Here is a 20000-nt window from a genome sequence, read left to right as displayed (position 1 = left end):
GGGATGTAAATAGTTCTAGAGCTGTAGGAGATGTAAATAGTTCTAGAGCTGTAGATGTAAATAGTTCTAGAGCTGTAGGGGATGTAAATAGTTCTAGAGCTGTAGGGGATGTAAATAGTTCTAGAGCTGTAGGAGATGTAAATAGTTCTAGAGCTGTAGGGGATGTAAATAGTTCTAGAGCTGTAGGGGATGTAAATAGTTCTAGAGCTGTAGGGGATGTAAATAGTTATAGAGCTGTAGGGGATGTAAATAGTTCTAGAGCTGTAGGAGATGTATCTACTACACTTTGTTTTGGGGACAAACCGGATCACCCAGAGTTCCAATGCTGTAGTTGTTTGATTGCTGAGGATTACAGGCTTGATGAGGCTTCCTTGATCACGCAGGTCGCCAGCCTACGTAAGAAACTGGGGGAAACTCAGAGTGGCATGTTGATCTTTTCTACACCGGTGGCTGGACGGCTTTCGCACATGTTGGATGCACCTAGTGGTTAGAGACAGGTAGCCTAGTGGTTAGAGACAGGTAGCCTAGTGGTTAGAGACAGGTAGCCTAGTGGTTAGAGACAGGTATCCTAGTGGTTAGAGACAGGTATCCTAGTGGTTAGAGACAGGTGACCTAGTGGTTAGAGACAGGTGACCTAGTGGTTAGAGACAGGTGACCTAGTGGTTAGAGACAGGTAGCCTAGTGGTTAGAGACAGGTGACCTAGTGGTTAGAGACAGGTAGCCTAGTGGTTAGAGACAGGTGACCTAGTGGTTAGAGACAGGTAGCCTAGTGGTTAGAGACAGGTAGCCTAGTGGTTAGAGACAGGTGGCCTAGTGGTCAGAGACAGGTAGCCTAGTGGTTAGAGACAAGTAGCCTAGTGGTTAGAGACAGGTAGCCTAGTGGTTAGAGAAGGTAGCCTAGTGGTTAGAGACAGGTAGCCTAGTGGTCAGAGACAGGTAGTCTAGTGGTTAGATCAGGTAGCCTAGTGGTTAGAGACAGGTAGCCTAGTGGTTAGAGACAGGTGACCTAGTGGTTAGAGACAGGTGACCTAGTGGTTAGAGACAGGTAGCCTAGTGGTTAGAGCAGGTAGCCTAGTGGTTAGAGACAGGTAGCCTAGTGGTTAGAGACAGGTGACCTAGTGGTTAGAGACAGGTAGCCTAGTGGTTAGAGACAGGTGACCTAGTGGTTAGTGTAGGTAGCCTAGTGGTTAGAGACAGGTGACCTAGTGGTTAGAGACAGGTAGCCTAGTGGTTAGAGACAGGTAGCCTAGTGGTTAGAGACAGGTAGCCTAGTGGTTAGAGACAGGTGACCTAGTGGTTAGAGACAGGTAGCCTCGTGGTTAGAGACAGGTATCCTAGTGGTTAGAGACAGGTAGCCTTGTGGTTAGAGACAGGTATCCTAGTGGTTAGAGACAGGAAGCCTAGTGGTTAGAGACAGGTGACCTAGTGGTTAGAGACATGTGACCTAGTGGTTAGAGACAGGAAGCCTAGTGGTTAGAGACAGGTGGCCTAGTGGTCAGAGACAGGTGACCTAGTGGTTAGAGACAGGTGACCTAGTGGTTAAAGCAGGTAGGTAGCCTAGTGGTTAGAGACAGATAGCCTAGTGGTTAGAGACAGGTAGCCTAGTGGTCAGAGACAGGTAGTCTAGTGGTTAGAGCAGGTAGCCTAGTGGTTAGAGACAGGTAGCCTAGTGGTTAGAGACAGGTGACCTAGTGGTTAGAGACAGGTAGCCTAGTGGTTAGAGACAGGTAGCCTAGTGGTTAGTGTAGGTAGCCTAGTGGTTAGAGACCGGTGACCTAGTGGTTAGAGACAGGTGACCTAGTGGTCAGAGACAGGTAGCTTAATGGTCAGAGACAGGTAGCCTCGTGGTTACAGACAGGTAGCCTAGTGGTTACAGACAGGTAGCCTAGTGGTTAGAGACAGGTAGCCTAATGGTCAGAGACAGGTAGCCTAGTGGTTAGAGACAGGTATCCTAGTGGTCAGAGACAGGTAGCCTAGTGGTTACAGACAGGTAGCCTAGTGGTTAGAGACAGGTAGCCTAGTGGTTAGAGACAGGTAGCCTAGTGGTTAGAGACAGGTATCCTAGTGGTCAGAGACAGGTATCCTAGTGGTCAGAGACAGGTAGCCTAGTGGTTACAGACAGGTAGCCTAGTGGTTAGAGACAGGTAGCCTAGTGGTTAGAGACAGGTAGCCTAGTGGTTAGAGACAGGTATCCTAGTGGTCAGAGACAGGTATCCTAGTGGTCAGAGACAGGTAGCCTAGTGGTTACAGACAGGTAGCCTAGTGGTTAGAGACAGGTAGCCTAGTGGTTAGAGACAGTGTTAGGCGGATGAGTAAAATCTAAACATTTCTGCTTTAGTAGAGTTCCACATCCAACAAGACATATCGGTTCAGGGATAAACATGGCGGAGGAGTGACGCCATCTGATGTGAGACAAAGCCCCAAAACCCAACATAAGTAGCAAACTTCCTTGGCTAGTACAACACTGATCAAAACACTTTCACTACTTCAGACAGACACCAACAGTTGGTCTTCCTCCTCTTGGCAGCCAGCTAAATCCTCACACTAATAATGGCTGAAATCATTTTATGGCCTGGCGATTGATTTTTCTTCTTTTTTGGGGGGGGTGGGTGTGGGGCGGTGGTGCTGTAGATGAGAGAGAACGAGAGAGAGAGGAGAGAGAGAGGGAGAGATGGAGAGATGGAGATGGCGGGGGAGAGCGGGAGGGAGGGAGAGAGATTGAGAGAGAGAGAAAACAAGAGAGAGAGAGAGACGGATAGATCTAGAGAGAGAGACAGATAGATCGAGAGAGAGAGAGACAGATAGATCGAGAGAGAGAGAGGGACGGGGATGGAGGGGGAGAGTGGGTGGAAGGGAGGGAGAGAGATTGAGAGAGATTGAGAGAGAGAGAGAGAGAGAGAGAGAGAGAGAGAGAGAGAGAGAGAGAGAGAGAGAGGTTGAGAGAGATAGATTGAGAGAGAGACAGAGAGAGAGAGAGAGAGTGAGAGAGAGAGAGAGAGAGAGAGAGATTAAGAGAGAGAGATTGAGAGAGAGAGATTGAGAGAGAGAGAGATTGAGAGAGAGAGATTGAGAGAGAGAGAGAGAGAGAGAGAGAGAGAGAGAGAGAGAGTGAGAGAGAGAGAGAGTGAGTGAGAGAGAGAGAGAGAGATTGAGAGAGAGAGAGAGATTGAGAGAGAGAGAGAGAGATTGAGAGAGAGAGATTGAGAGAGAGAGAGACAGAGATAGAGAGACAGAGAGAGAGAGAGAGAGAGAGAGAGAGAGAGAGAGAGAGAGAGAGAGAGAGAGAGAGAGAGAGAGAGAGAGAGAGATGGACTGGCGAGTGACAGGGAGCATGTCCATCTGTTACTGGCCAGACGTCCACAGTGAGTCTGAGAGGCTGAGTCACAAGGCTGCAGGGAAAAGAGTAGTGTGGAGTGAACGATCAATGTGGTCCTTTATTCACCTCTACCCCATGTCTGGCTGTCACCCTGTCTCTCTGAGTCTCTCTGAGGTATGTCTGGCTGTCACCCTGTCTCTCTGAGTCTCTGAGGTCTGTCTGGCTGTCACCCTGTCTATGAGTCTCTCTGAAGTCTGTCTGGCTGTCACCCTGTCTCTCTGAGTCTCTCTGAGGTCTGTCTGTCTGTCACCCTGTCTCTCTGAGTCTCTCTGAGGTCTGTCTGGCTGTCACCCTGTCTCCCTGAGTCTCTCTGAGGTCTGTCTGACTGTCACCCTGTCTCCCTGAGTCTCTCTGAGGTCTGTCTGGCTGTCACCCTGTCACCCTGTCTCTCTGAGGTCTGTCTGGCTGTCACTCTGTCTATGAGTCTCCGAGGTCTGTCTGGCTGTCACCCTGTCTCTCTGAGTCTCTCTAAGGTCTGTCTGTCTGGCTGTCAACCTGTCTCTCTGAGACTCTCTGAGGTCTGTCTGGATGTCACCCTGTCTCTCTGAGGTCTGTCTGGCTGTCACCCTGTCTATGAGTCTCCGAGATCTGTCTGGCTGTCACCCTGTCTCTCTGAGTCTCTCTGAGGTCTGTCTGTCTGGCTGTCACCCTGTCTCTCTGAGACTCTCTGAGGTCTGTCTGGATGTCACCCTGTTTCTCTGAGTCTCTCTGAGGTCTGTCTGTCTGAGTCTCTCTGAGGTCTGTCTGGCGGTCACCCTGTCTCTCTGAGTCTCTCTGAGGTCTGTCTGGCTGTCACCCTGTCTCTCTGAGTCTCTCTGAGGTCTGTCTGTCGGAGTCTCTCTGAGGTCTGTCTGGCTGTCACCCTGTCTCCCTGAGTCTCTCTGAGGTCTGTCTGGCTGTCACCCTGTCTCTCTGAAGTCTGTCTGGCTGTCAGCCTGTCTCCCTGAGTCTCTCTGAGGTCTGTCTGGCTGTCACCCTGTGTCTATGAGTCTCTCTGCGGTCTGTCTGGCTGTCACCCTGTCTCTCTGAGGTCTGTCTGGCTGTCACCCTGTCTCCCTGAGTCTCTCTGAGGTCTGTCTGGCTGTCACCCTGTCTCTATGAGTCTCTCTGAGGTATGTCTGGCTGTCACCCTCTCTCTCTGAGGTCTGTCTGGCTGTCACTCTGTCTATGAGTCTCCGAGGTCTGTCTGGCTGTCACCCTGTCTCTCTGAGTCTCTCTAAGGTCTGTCTGTCTGGCTGTCACCCTGTCTCTCTGAGTCTCTCTGAGGTCTGTCTGGATGTCACCCTGTCTCTCTGAGGTCTGTCTGGCTGTCACCCTGTCTATGAGTCTCCGAGGTCTGTCTGGCTGTCACCCTGTCTCTCTGAGTCTCTCTGAGGTCTGTCTGTCTGGCTGTCACCGTGTCTCTCTGAGTCTCTCTGAGGTCTGTCTGGATGTCACCCTGTCTATGAGTCTCCGAGGTCTGTCTGGCTGTCACCCTGTCTCCCTGAGTCTCTCTGAGGTCTGTCTGGCTGTCACCCTGTCTCTCTGAGGTCTGTCTGGCTGTCACTCTGTCTATGAGTCTCCGAGGTCTGTCTGGCTGTCACCCTGTCTCTCTGAGGTCTGTCTGTCTATCACCCTGTCTCTCTGAGGTCTGTCTGGCTGTCACCCTGTCTCTCTAAGGTCTGTCTGTCTGTCACCCTGTCTCTCTGAGGCCTGTCTGGCTGTCACCCTGTCTCCCTGAGTCTCTCTGAGGTCTGTCTGGCTGTCACCCTGTCTCTCTGAGTCTCTCTGAGGTCTGTCTGGTTGTCACCCTGTCTATGAGTCTCCGAGGTCTGTCTGGCTGTCACCCTGTCTCTCTGAGTCTCTCTAAGGTCTGTCTGTCTGGCTGTCACCCTGTCTCTCTGAGTCTCTCTGAGGTCTGTCTGGATGTCACCCTGTCTCTCTGAGGTCTGTCTGGCTGTCACCCTGTCTATGAGTCTCCGAGGTCTGTCTGGCTGTCACCCTGTCTCTCTGAGTCTCTCTGAGTTCTGTCTGTCTGGCTGTCACCCTGTCTCTCTGAGTCTCTCTGAGGTCTGTCTGGATGTCACCCTGTTTCTCTGAGTCTCTCTGAGGTCTGTCTGTCTGAGTCTCTCTGAGGTCTGTCTGGCTGTCACCCTGTCTCTCTGAGTCTCTCTGAGGTATGTCTGGCTGTCACCCTGTCTCTCCGAGTCTCTCTGAAGTCTGTCTGGCTGTCACCCTGTCTCTCTGAGTCTCTCTGAGGTCTGTCTGGTTGTCACCCTGTCTATGAGTCTCTCTGAGGTCTGTCTGGCTGTCACCCTGTCTCCCTGAGTCTCTCTGAGGTCTGTCTGGCTGTCACCCTGTCTCTCTGAAGTCTGTCTGGCTGTCACCCTGTCTCCCTGAGTCTCTCTGAGGTCTGTCTGGCTGTCACCCTGTCTCTATGAGTCTCTCTGCGGTCTGTCTGGCTGTCACCCTGTCTCTCTGAGGTCTGTCTGGCTGTCACCCTGTCTCCCTGAGTCTCTCTGAGGTCTGTCTGGCTGTCACCCTGTCTCTATGAGTCTCTCTGAGGTATGTCTGGCTGTCACCCTCTCTCTCTGAGGTCTGTCTGGCTGTCACCCTGTCACCCTGTCACTCTGAGGTCTGTCTGGCTGTCACCCTGTCTCTCTGAGTCTCTCTGAGGTATGTCTGGCTGTCACCCTGTCTCTCTGAGTCTCTCTGAGGTCTGTATGGCTGTCACCCTGTCTCTCTGAGTCTCTCTGAGGTCTGTCTGGCTGTCACCCTGTCTCTCTGAGTCTCTCTGAGGTCTGTCTGGCTGTCTGAGGTCTGTCTGGCTGTCACCCTGTCTCTCTGAGTCTCTCTGAGGTCTGTCTGGCTGTCACCCTGTCTCTCTGAGGTCTGTCACCCTGTCTCTCTGAGTCTCTCTGAGGTCTGTCTGGCTGTCACCCTGTCTCTCTGAGGTCTGTCTGGCTGTCACCCTGTCTCTCTGAGTCTCTCTGAGGTCTGTCTGGCTGTCACCCTGTCTCTCTGAGGTCTGTCACCCTGTCTCTCTGAGTCTCTCTGAGGTCTGTCTGGCTGTCACCCTGTCTCTCTGAGGTCTGTCACCCTGTCTCTCTGAGTCTCTCTGATGTCTGTCTGGCTGTCACCCTGTCTCTCTGAGGTCTGTCACCCTGTCTCTCTGAGTCTCTCTGAGGTCTGTCACCCTGTCTCTCTGAGTCTCTCTGAGGTCTGTCACCCTGTCTCTCTGAGTCTCTCTGAGGTCTGTCTGGCTGTCACCCTGTCTCTCTGAGTCTCTGAGTCTCTCTGAGGTCTGTCTGGCTGTCTGAGGTCTGTCTGGCTGTCACCCTGTCTCTCTGAGTCTCTGAGTCTCTCTGAGGTCTGTCTGGCTGTCTGAGGTCTGTCTGGCTGTCACCCTGTCTCTCTGAGTCTCTGAGTCTCTCTGAGGTCTGTCTGGCTGTCTGAGGTCTGTCTGGCTGTCACCCTGTCTCTCTGTGTCTCTGAGTCTCTCTGAGGTCTGTCTGGCTGTCTGAGGTCTGTCTGGCTGTCACCCTGTCTCTCTGAGGTCTGTCTGGCTGTCACCCTGTCTCTCTGAGGTCTGTCTGGCTGTCACCCTGTCTCTCTGAGGTCTGTCTGGCTGTCACCCTGTCTCTCTGAGTCTCTCTGAGGTCTGTCTGGTTGTCACCCTGTCTATGAGTCTCTCTGAGGTCTGTCTGGCTGTCACCCTGTCTCCCTGAGTCTCTCTGAGGTCTGTCTGGCTGTCACCCTGTCTCTCTGAAGTCTGTCTGGCTGTCACCCTGTCTCCCTGAGTCTCTCTGAGGTCTGTCTGGCTGTCACCCTGTCTCTATGAGTCTCTCTGCGGTCTGTCTGGTTGTCACCCTGTCTCTCTGAGGTCTGTCTGGCTGTCACCTTGTCTCCCTGAGTCTCTCTGAGGTCTGTCTGGCTGTCACCCTGTCTCTATGAGTCTCTCTGAGGTATGTCTGGCTGTCACCCTCTCTCTCTGAGGTCTGTCTGGCTGTCACCCTGTCACCCTGTCACTCTGAGGTCTGTCTGGCTGTCACCCTGTCTCTCTGAGTCTCTCTGAGGTATGTCTGGCTGTCACCCTGTCTCTCTGAGTCTCTCTGAGGTCTGTATGGCTGTCACCCTGTCTCTCTGAGTCTCTCTGAGGTCTGTCTGGCTGTCACCCTGTCTCTCTGAGTCTCTCTGAGGTCTGTCTGGCTGTCTGAGGTCTGTCTGGCTGTCACCCTGTCTCTCTGAGTCTCTCTGAGGTCTGTCTGGCTGTCACCCTGTCTCTCTGAGGTCTGTCACCCTGTCTCTCTGAGTCTCTCTGAGGTCTGTCTGGCTGTCACCCTGTCTCTCTGAGGTCTGTCTGGCTGTCACCCTGTCTCTCTGAGTCTCTCTGAGGTCTGTCTGGCTGTCACCCTGTCTCTCTGAGGTCTGTCACCCTGTCTCTCTGAGTCTCTCTGAGGTCTGTCTGGCTGTCACCCTGTCTCTCTGAGGTCTGTCACCCTGTCTCTCTGAGTCTCTCTGATGTCTGTCTGGCTGTCACCCTGTCTCTCTGAGGTCTGTCACCCTGTCTCTCTGAGTCTCTCTGAGGTCTGTCACCCTGTCTCTCTGAGTCTCTCTGAGGTCTGTCACCCTGTCTCTCTGAGTCTCTCTGAGGTCTGTCTGGCTGTCACCCTGTCTCTCTGAGTCTCTGAGTCTCTCTGAGGTCTGTCTGGCTGTCTGAGGTCTGTCTGGCTGTCACCCTGTCTCTCTGAGTCTCTGAGTCTCTCTGAGGTCTGTCTGGCTGTCTGAGGTCTGTCTGGCTGTCACCCTGTCTCTCTGAGTCTCTGAGTCTCTCTGAGGTCTGTCTGGCTGTCTGAGGTCTGTCTGGCTGTCACCCTGTCTCTCTGTGTCTCTGAGTCTCTCTGAGGTCTGTCTGGCTGTCTGAGGTCTGTCTGGCTGTCACCCTGTCTCTCTGAGGTCTGTCTGGCTGTCACCCTGTCTCTCTGAGGTCTGTCTGGCTGTCACCCTGTCTCTCTGAGGTCTGTCTGGCTGTCACCCTGTCTCTCTGAGGTCTGTCACCCTGTCTCTCTGAGGTCTGTCACCCTGTCTCTCTGAGGTCTGTCTGGCTGTCACCCTGTCTCTCTGAGGTCTGTCTGGCTGTCACCCTGTCTCTCTGAGGTCTGTCACCCTGTCTCTCTGAGGTCTGTCTGGCTGTCACCCTGTCTCTCTGAGGTCTGTCTGGCTGTCACCCTGTCTCTCTGAGGTCTGTCTGGCTGTCACCCTGTCTCTCTGAGGTCTGTCACCCTGTCTCTCTGAGGTCTGTCACCCTGTCTCTCTGAGGTCTGTCACCCTGTCTCTCTGAGGTCTGTCACCCTGTCTCTCTGAGGTCTGTCTGGCTGTCACCCTGTCTCTCTGAGGTCTGTCACCCTGTCACCCTGTCTCTCTGAGGGCTGTCACCCTGTCTCTCTGAGTCTCTCTGAGTCTCTCTGAGGTCTGTCACCCTGTCTCCCTGAGTCTCTCTGAGGTCTGTCACCCTGTCTCTCTGAGTCTCTCTGAGGTCTGTCACCCTGTCTCCCTGAGTCTCTCTGAGGTCTGTCACCCTGTCTCTCTGAGTCTCTCTGAGGTCTGTCACCCTGTCTCTCTGAGTCTCTCTGAGGTCTGTCACCCTGTCTCTCTGAGGTCTGTCACCCTGTCTCTCTGAGTCTCTCTGAGGTCTGTCTGGCTGTCTCTCTGAGGTCTGTCACCCTGTCTCTCTGAGTCTCTCTGAGGTCTGTCTGGCTGTCACCCTGTCTCCCTGAGTCTCTCTGAGGTCTGTCACCCTGTCTCCCTGAGTCTCTCTGAGGTCTGTCACCCTGTCTCTCTGAGTCTCTCTGAGGTCTGTCACCCTGTCTCTCTGAGTCTCTCTGAGGTCTGTCACCCTGTCTCTCTGAGGTCTGTCACCCTGTCTCTCTGAGTCTCTCTGAGGTCTGTCACCCTGTCTCTCTGAGGTCTGTCACCCTGTCTCTCTGAGTCTCTCTGAGGTCTGTCTGGCTGTCTCTCTGAGGTCTGTCACCCTGTCTCTCTGAGTCTCTCTGAGGTCTGTCTGGCTGTCACCCTGTCTCTCTGAGGTCTGTCACCCTGTCTCTCTGAAGTCTGTCACCCTGTCTCTCTGAGTCTCTCTGAGGTCTGTCACCCTGTCTCTCTGAGTCTCTCTGAGGTCTATCTGGCTCATGGTGTGTTTCATCCATACCGTAGACCACCATGTAACAGAATATTATATCCATTCTCTTCTCCAACTGGAAAATCAGGTCAGAAATAAAGAACTTCTCTCTCCCCTCTCTGTTTCTCTCTGTCTCTCTGTCTCTCTCTCTGTCTCTCTTCTCTCTCTCTCTTTCTCTCGCTGTCATGTGGGAGTTTGTTGCTTGGTGAAATAGCTAGCTGGGGTTTTAAAGCTAAACAGAAGAAGCCTAGCGTCTGAATGAGAGAGATAACTCCATACATTCAGGCCACACTCATTCCCTGTAGAGCAGTCATGTTAAAACACACCATGTTTCATGACAGACAAGCTCCTCTGCTGACATTCTCTCTCTCTCTCTCTCTCTCTCTCTCTCTCTCTCTCTCTCTCTCTCTCTCTCTCTCTCTCTCTCTCTCTCTCTCTCTCTCTCTCTCTCTCTCTCTCTCTCTCTCTCTCTCTCCGTCTCTCTCTCTCTCCCCATGGCACACATTAATTCCAACAGAAGTTAGAGTTGTGAATTGGTCACGGCAAAGCTGGTATTGTTCATTAACACAGTAGATCCACAGAGGACCGTTCAGCGAGAGAAACACTCTAATATGCATCAGAACATGCTTTTTGTTCGACACGCACTGCAGCTCAACGTAAATTAATCCCAAGGACACAAAGCATGGAGAGGAGAGGGGGGGCTCCTATCACTACTCTATACCATTTACTGTACTATCTCCTATCACTACTCTATACCATTTACAGTACTATCTCATATCTCCTATCACTACTCTATACCCTTTACAGTGCTATCTCCTATCACTACTCTATACCCTTTACAGTGCTATCTCCTATCTCCTATCACTACTCTATACCCTTTACAGTGCTATCTCCTATCTCCTATCACTACTCTATACCATTTACAGTACTATCTCCTATCACTACTCTATACCATTTACAGTACTATCTCATATCTCCTATCACTACTCTATACCATTTACAGTACTATCTCCTATCTCCTATCACTACTCTATACCATTTACAGTACTATCTCCTATCTCCTTTCACTACTCTATACCATTTACAGTACTATCTCCTATCTCCTATCACTACTCTATACCATTTACAGTACTATCTCCTATCACTACTCTATACCATTTACAGTACTATCTCCTATATCCTATCACTACTCTATACCATTTACTGTACTATCTCCTATCACTACTCTATACCCTTTACAGTGCTATCTCCTATCTCCTATCACTACTCTATACCATTTACTGTACTATCTCCTATCACTACTCTATACCATTTACAGTACTATCTCATATCTCCTATCACTACTCTATACCATTTACAGTGCTATCTCCTATCACTACTCTATACCCTTTACAGTGCTATCTCCTATCTCCTATCACTACTCTATACCCTTTACAGTGCTATCTCCTATCTCCTATCACTACTCTATACCATTTACAGTACTATCTCCTATCACTACTCTATACCATTTACAGTACTATCTCATATCTCCTATCACTACTCTATACCATTTACAGTACTATCTCCTATCTCCTATCACTACTCTATACCATTTACAGTACTATCTCCTATCTCCTATCACTACTCTATACCATTTACAGTACTATCTCCTATCTCCTATCACTACTCTATACAATTTACAGTACTATCTCCTATCACTACTCTATACCATTTACAGTACTATCTCCTATATCCTATCACTACTCTATACCATTTACAGTACTATCTCCTATCACTACTCTATACCATTTACAGTACTATCTCCTATCTCCTATCACTACTCTATACCCTTTACAGTGCTATCTCCTATCTCCTATCACTACTATATACCATTTACAGTACTATCTCCTATCACTACTCTATACCATTTACAGTGCTATCTCCTATCACTACTCTATACCCTTTACAGTGCTATCTCCTATCTCCTATCACTACTCTATACCCTTTACAGTGCTATCTCCTATCTCATATCACTACTCTATACCCTTTACAGTGCTATATCCTATCTCATATCACTACTCTATACCCTTTACAGTGATATCTCCTATCACTACTCTATACCCTTTACAGTGCTGTCTCCTATCACTACTCTATACCCTTTACAGTGCTATCTCATATCTCCTATCACTACTCTATACCCTTTACAGTGCTATCTCCTATTACTACTCTATACCCTTTACAGTGCTATCTCCTATCACTACTCTATACCCTTTACAGTGCTATCTCCTATCACTACTCTATACCCTTTACAGTGCTATCTCCTATCACTACTCTATACCCTTTACAGTGATATCTCCTATCTCTTATCACTACTCTATACCCTTTACAGTGCTATCTCCTATCTCCTATCACTACTCTATACCCTTTACATTGCCATCTCCTATCACTTCTCTATACCCTTTACAGTACTATCTCCTATCTCCTATCACTTCTCTATATATCCTTTACAGTGCTATCTCCTATCTCCTATCACTACTCTATACCCTTTACAGTACTATCTCCTATCTCCTATCACTACTCTATACCCTTTACAGTACTATCTCCTATATCCTATCACTACTCTATACCCTTTACAGTACTATCTCCTATATCATATCACTACTCTATACCCTTTACAGTACTATCTCCTATCTCCTATCACTACTCTATACCATTTACAGTGCTATCTCCTATCACTACTCTATACCCTTTACAGTGCTATCTCCTATCTCCTATCACTACTCTATACCCTTTACAGTGCTATCTCCTATCTCATATCACTACTCTATACCCTTTACAGTGCTATATCCTATCTCATATCACTACTCTATACCCTTTACAGTGATATCTCCTATCACTACTCTATACCCTTTACAGTGCTGTCTCCTATCACTACTCTATACCCTTTACAGTGCTATCTCATATCTCCTATCACTACTCTATACCCTTTACAGTGCTATCTCCTATTACTACTCTATACCCTTTACAGTGCTATCTCCTATCACTACTCTATACCCTTTACAGTGCTATCTCCTATCTCCTATCACTACTCTATACCCTTTACAGTGCTATCTCATATCACTACTCTATACCCTTTACAGTGTTGTCTCCTATCACTACTCTATACCCTTTACAGTGCTATCTCCTATCTCCTATCACTACTCTATACCCTTTACAGTGCTATCTCCTATCACTACTCTATACCCTTTACAGTGCTATCTCCTATCACTACTCTATACCCTTTACAGTGATATCTCCTATCTCTTATCACTACTCTATACCCTTTACAGTGCTATCTCCTATCTCCTATCACTACTCTATACCCTTTACATTGCCATCTCCTATCACTTCTCTATACCCTTTACAGTACTATCTCCTATCTCCTATCACTTCTCTATATATCCTTTACAGTGCTATCTCCTATCTCCTATCACTACTCTATACCCTTTACAGTACTATCTCCTATCTCCTATCACTACTCTATACCCTTTACAGTACTATCTCCTATATCCTATCACTACTCTATACCCTTTACAGTACTATCTCCTATATCATATCACTACTCTATACCCTTTACAGTACTATCTCCTATCTCCTATCACTACTCTATACCATTTACTGTACTATCTCCTATCACTACTCTATACCATTTACAGTACTATCTCATATCTCCTATCACTACTCTATACCCTTTACAGTGCTATCTCCTATCACTACTCTATACCCTTTACAGTGCTATCTCCTATCTCCTATCACTACTCTATACCCTTTACAGTGCTATCTCCTATCTCCTATCACTACTCTATACCATTTACAGTACTATCTCCTATCACTACTCTATACCATTTACAGTACTATCTCATATCTCCTATCACTACTCTATACCATTTACAGTACTATCTCCTATCTCCTATCACTACTCTATACCATTTACAGTACTATCTCCTATCTCCTATCACTACTCTATACCATTTACAGTACTATCTCCTATCTCCTATCACTACTCTATACAATTTACAGTACTATCTCCTATCACTACTCTATACCATTTACAGTACTATCTCCTATATCCTATCACTACTCTATACCATTTACAGTACTATCTCCTATCACTACTCTATACCATTTACAGTACTATCTCCTATCTCCTATCAGTACTCTATACCCTTTACAGTGCTATCTCCTATCTCCTATCACTACTATATACCATTTACAGTACTATCTCCTATCTCCTATCACTACTCTATACCATTTACAGTGCTATCTCCTATCACTACTCTATACCCTTTACAGTGCTATCTCCTATCTCCTATCACTACTCTATACCCTTTACAGTGCTATCTCCTATCTCATATCACTACTCTATACCCTTTACAGTGCTATATCCTATCTCCTATCACTACTCTATACCCTTTACAGTGATATCTCCTATCACTACTCTATACCCTTTACAGTGCTGTCTCCTATCACTACTCTATACCCTTTACAGTGCTATCTCCTATCTCCTATCACTACTCTATACCCTTTACAGTGCTATCTCATATCACTACTCTATACCCTTTACAGTGTTGTCTCCTATCACTACTCTATACCCTTTACAGTGCTATCTCCTATCTCCTATCACTACTCTATACCCTTTACAGTGATATCTCCTATCACTACTCTATACCCTTTACAGTGCTATCTCCTATCACTACTCTATACCCTTTACAGTGATATCTCCTATCTCTTATCACTACTCTATACCCTTTACAGTGCTATCTCCTATCTCCTATCACTACTCTATACCCTTTACATTGCCATCTCCTATCACTTCTCTATACCCTTTACAGTACTATCTCCTATCTCCTATCACTTCTCTATATATCCTTTACAGTGCTATCTCCTATCTCCTATCACTACTCTATACCCTTTACAGTACTATCTCCTATCTCCTATCACTACTCTATACCCTTTACAGTACTATCTCCTATATCCTATCACTACTCTATACCCTTTACAGTACTATCTCCTATATCATATCACTACTCTATACCCTTTACAGTACTATATCCTATCACTTCTCTATACCCTTTACAGTGCTATCTCCTATCACTTCTCTATACCCTTTACAGTGCTATCTCCTATCACTACTTTATACCCTTTACAGTACTATCTCCTATATCCTATCACTACTCTATACCATTTACAGTACTATCTCCTATCACTACTCTATACCCTTTACAGTGCTATCTCCTATCACTACTATATACCCTTTACAGTGCTATCTCCTATCTCCTATCACTACTCTATACCCTTTACAGTGCTATCTCCTATCTCATATCACTACTATATACCCTTTACAGTGCTATCTCCTATCTCCTATCACTACTCTATACCCTTTACAGTGCTATCTCCTATCACTACTCTATACCCTTTACAGTACTAACTCCTATCACTTCTCTATACCATTTACAGTGCTATCTCCTATCTCATATCACTACTCTATACCCTTTACAGTGCTATCTCCTATCTCATATCACTACTATATACCCTTTACAGTGCTATCTCCTATCTCATATCACTACTATATACCCTTTACAGTACAGAGTCAATGTGGAGACTATATACAGGGGGTACCGGTCCAGAGTCAATGTGGAGGTTATATACAGGGGGTACCGGTACAGAGTCAATGTGGAGGTTATATACAGGGGGTACCGGTACAGAGTCAATGTGGAGGCTATATACAGGGGGTACCGGTACAGAGTCAATGTGGAGGCTATATACAGGGGGTACTGGTACAGAGTCAATGTGGAGACTATATACAGGGGTATCGGTACAGAGTCAATGTGGAGACTATATACAGGGGGTACCGGTACAGAGTCAATGTGGAGGCTATATACAGGGGGTACCGGTACAGAGTCAATGTGGAGGCTATATACATGGGTACCGGTACAGAGTCAATGTGGAGGCTATATACAGAGGGTACTGGTACAGAGTCAATGTGGAGGCTATATACAGGGGTACCGGTAAAGAGTCAATGTGGAGGCTATATACAGGGGGTACCGGTACAGAGTCAATGTGGAGGCTATATACAGGGGGTACCGGTACAGAGTCAATGTGGAGGCTATATACAGAGGGTACCGGTACAGAGTCAATGTGGAGGCTATATACAGGGGGTACCGGTACAGAGTCAATGTGGAGGCTATATACAGGGGGTACCGGTACAGAGTCAATGTGGAGGCTATATACAGAGGGTACCGGTACAGAGTCAATGTGGAGGCTATATACAGGGTGTACCGGTACTGAGTCAATGTGGAGGCTATATACAGAGGGTACCGGTACAGAGTCAATGTGGAGGCTATATACAGGGGGTACCGGTACAGAGTCAATGTGGAGGCTATATACAGGGGTACCGGTACAGAGTCAATGTGGAGGCTATATACAGGGGGTACCGGTACAGAGTCAATGTGGAGGCTATATACAGGGTGTACCGGTACTGAGTCAATGTGGAGGCTATATACAGGGGGTACCGGTACAGAGTCAATGTGGAGGCTATATACAGGGTGTACCGGTACTGAGTCAATATACAGGAGGTACCAGTACAGAGTCAATATACAGAGGGTACCGGTACAGAGTCAATATACAGGGGGTACCGGGTTAACTGTCTGTGTGTCTCTCCTCTCAGATGACCTGTCAGACCAGAGTTCAGGAAGGGACACCCCTGCCAGCGGCTCCTCTCGCCAGGGCGTGGGGAAGAGGAGAGGCAAGACAAGAAGAAGAAGGCCAAAGGAACGAAGAAAGAGAAGCAGTCCAACAGCAAAGGAAAGAAGATAACGGAGGACGTGGACGAGTCAGACAAGAAGGCCAAGAAGAAGAAAGGTTTTGGTTTACTGAGGTGAGGCCATTTCCTGTCGTGTCCATTAGTGTCTTCAGTAAGGACTGTCATGTCCATTCATGTCTTCAGTAAGGACTGCCATGTCCATTCATGTCTTCAGTAAGGACTGCCATGTCCATTCATGTCTTCAGTAAGGACTGTCATGTCCATTCATGTCTTCAGTAAGGACTGCCATGTCCATTCATGTCTTCAGTAAGGACTGTCATGTCCATTCATGTCTTCAGTAAGGACTGTCATGTCCATTCATGTCTTCAGTAAGGACTGTCATGTCCATTCATGTCTTCAATAAGGACTGCCATGTCCATTCATGTCTTCAGTAAGGACTGCCATGTCCATTCATGTCTTCAGTAAGGACTGTCATGTCCATTCATGTCTTCAGTAAGGACTGTCATGTCCATTCATGTCTTCAGTAAGGACTGCCATGTCCATTCATGTCTTCAGTAAGGACTGCCATGTCCATTCATGTCTTCAGTAAGGACTGCCATGTCCATTCATGTCTTCAGTAAGGACTGTCATGTCCATTCATGTCTTCAGTAAGGACTGCCATGTCCATTCATGTCTTCAGTAAGGACTGTCATGTCCATTCATGTCTTCAATAAGGACTGCCATGTCCATTCATGTCTTCAATAAGGACTGCCATGTCCATTCATGTCTTCAGTAAGGACTGCCATGTCCATGCATGTCTTCAGTAAGGACTGCCATGTCCATTCATGTCTTCAGTAAGGACTGCCATGTCCATTCATGTCTTCAGTAAGGACTGCCATGTCCATTCATGTCTTCAGTAAGGACTGCCATGTCCAGGAATGTCTTCAGTAAGGACTGTCATGTCCATTCATGTCTTCAGTAAGGACTGTCATGTCCATTCATGTCTTCAGTAAGGACTGCCATGTCCATTCATGTCTTCAATAAGGACTGCCATGTCCATTCATGTCTTCAGTAAGGACTGCCATGTCCATTCATGTCTTCAATAAGGACTGCCATGTCCATTCATGTCTTCAGTAAGGACTGCCATGTCCATTCATGTCTTCAATAAGGACTGCCATGTCCATTCATGTCTTCAGTAAGGACTGCCATGTCCATTCATGTCTTCAGTAAGGACTGCCATGTCCATTCATGTCTTCAGTAAGGACTGCCATGTCCATTCATGTCTTCAGTAAGGACTGCCATGTCCATTCATGTCTTCAGTAAGGACTGCCATGTCCATTCATGTCTTCAGTAAGGACTGTCATGTCCATTCATGTCTTCAGTAAGGACTGCCATGTCCATTCATGTCTTCAGTAAGGACTGCCATGTCCATTCATGTCTTCAGTAAGGACTGTCATGTCCATTCATGTCTTCAGTAAGGACTGCCATGTCCATTCATGTCTTCAGTAAGGACTGCCATGTCCATTCATGTCTTCAGTAAGGACTGCCATGTCCATTCATGTTTTTGGTATTTTATGAGGATCACCATTAACTGTTGCAAAAGCAGCAGCTACTCTTCCTGGGTTCCACATGAAACATAATACGGAACATTAATGGACAAGAAAAGCTCAAGGACAGAACTACATACATTTAAAAAATGGCACACACGTAGCCTATATACCAATACATACACACAAACTATAATAGTTTAGTCCAATAGGGGAGAGGCGTTGTGCTGCGAGGTGTTGCTTTCTCTGTTTTTTGAAACCAGGTTTGCTGTTTTTTTTTTAGCAATATGAGATAGAAGGAAGTTCCATGCAATAAGGACTCTATATAATACTGTACGTTTATCTTGAATTTGTACTGTACCTGGGGACTGTGAAAAGACCCCTGGTGGCATGTCTGGTGGGATAAGTGTGTGTGTCAAAAAAGCAGAGCATCTCTATATTACAGACAGACCTCTCCCCATCTCTATATTACAGACAGACCTCTCCCCATCTCTATATTACAGACAGACCTCTCCCCATCTCTATATTACAGACAGACCTCTCCCCATCTCTATATTACAGACAGACCTCTCCCCATCTCTATATTACAGACAGACCTCTCCCCATCTCTATATTACAGACAGACCTCTCCCCATCTCTATATTACAGACAGACCTCTCCCCATCTCTATATTACAGACAGACCTCTCCCCATCTCTATATTACAGACAGACCTCTCCCCATCTCTATATTACAGACAGACAGACCTCTCCCCATCTCTATATTACACACAGACCTCTCCCCATCTCTATATTACAGACAGACCTCTCCCCATCTCTATATTACAGACAGACCTCTCCCCATCTCTATATTACAGACAGACCTCTCCCCCATCTCTATATTACAGACAGACCTCTCCCCATCTCTATATTACAGACAGACCTCTCCCCATCTCTATATTACAGACAGACCTCTCCCCATCTCTTTTATTACAGACAGACCTCTCCCCATCTCTATATTACAGACAGACCTCTCCCCATCTCTATATTACAGACAGACCTCTCCCCCATCTCTTTATTACAGACAGACCTCTCCCATCTCTTTATTACAGACAGACCTCTCCCCATCTCTATATTACAGACAGACCTCCCCCATCTCTATATTACAGACAGACCTCTCCCATCTCTATATTACAGACAGACCTCTCCCCATCTCTTTATTACAGACAGACCTCTCCCCATCTCTATTTTTACAGACAGACCTCTCCCCATCTCTATTACAGACAGACCTCTCCCCATCTCTATATTACAGACAGACCTCTCTCCCCATCTCTTTATTACAGACAGACCTCTCCCCATCTCTTTGCCATTAGACAGACCTCTCCCCATCTCTTTATTACAGACAGACCTCTCCCCATCTCTATATTACAGACAGACCTCTCCCCATCTCTATATTACAGACAGACCTCTCCCCATCTCTTTATTACATACAGACCTCTCCCCATCTCTATATTACAGACAGACCTCTCCCCATCTCTTTATTACAGACAGACCTCTCCCCATCTCTATATTACAGACAGACCTCTCCCCATCTCTATATTACAGACAGACCTCTCCCCATCTCTTTATTACAGACAGAACTCTCCCCATCTCTTTATTATGGACAGACCTCTCCCCATCTCTTTATTACAGACAGACCTCTCCCCATCTTTACCACCATTGAATCTATATAAGCTCCCACAGTCCCGCAGGTCAGAGCAAAAACCAAGCCATGAGGTTGAAGGAATTGTCCATAGAGCGCCGAGACAGGATTGTGTTGGGGCACAGATCTGGGGAAGGATACCAAGACATTTCTGCAGCATTGAAGGTCCCCAAGAACACAGAGATGGGGAGTGGCCCTCTGCAGATCCCACTCTGCCTGTCTCCTCCTGCTCCTCCCTGTGGTCCATGAGAGAGAGATATGGGGAGTGGCCCTCTGCAGATCCCACTCTGCCTGTCTCCTCCTGCTCCTCCCTGTGGTCCATGAGAGACAGAGAGATGGGGAGTGGCCCTCTGCAGATCCCACTCTGCCTGTCTCCTCCTGCTCCTCCCTGTGGTCCATGAGAGAGAGAGAGAGAGATGGGGAGTGGCCCTCTGCAGATCCCACTCTGCCTGTCTCCTCCTGCTCCTCCCTGTGGTCCATG

This window comes from Oncorhynchus gorbuscha, linkage group LG09 (assembly GCF_021184085.1).
Source record: "Oncorhynchus gorbuscha isolate QuinsamMale2020 ecotype Even-year linkage group LG09, OgorEven_v1.0, whole genome shotgun sequence".
Classification (NCBI taxonomy): domain Eukaryota; kingdom Metazoa; phylum Chordata; class Actinopteri; order Salmoniformes; family Salmonidae; genus Oncorhynchus; species Oncorhynchus gorbuscha.
Note: the sequence above shows the minus strand (reverse complement) of the source record.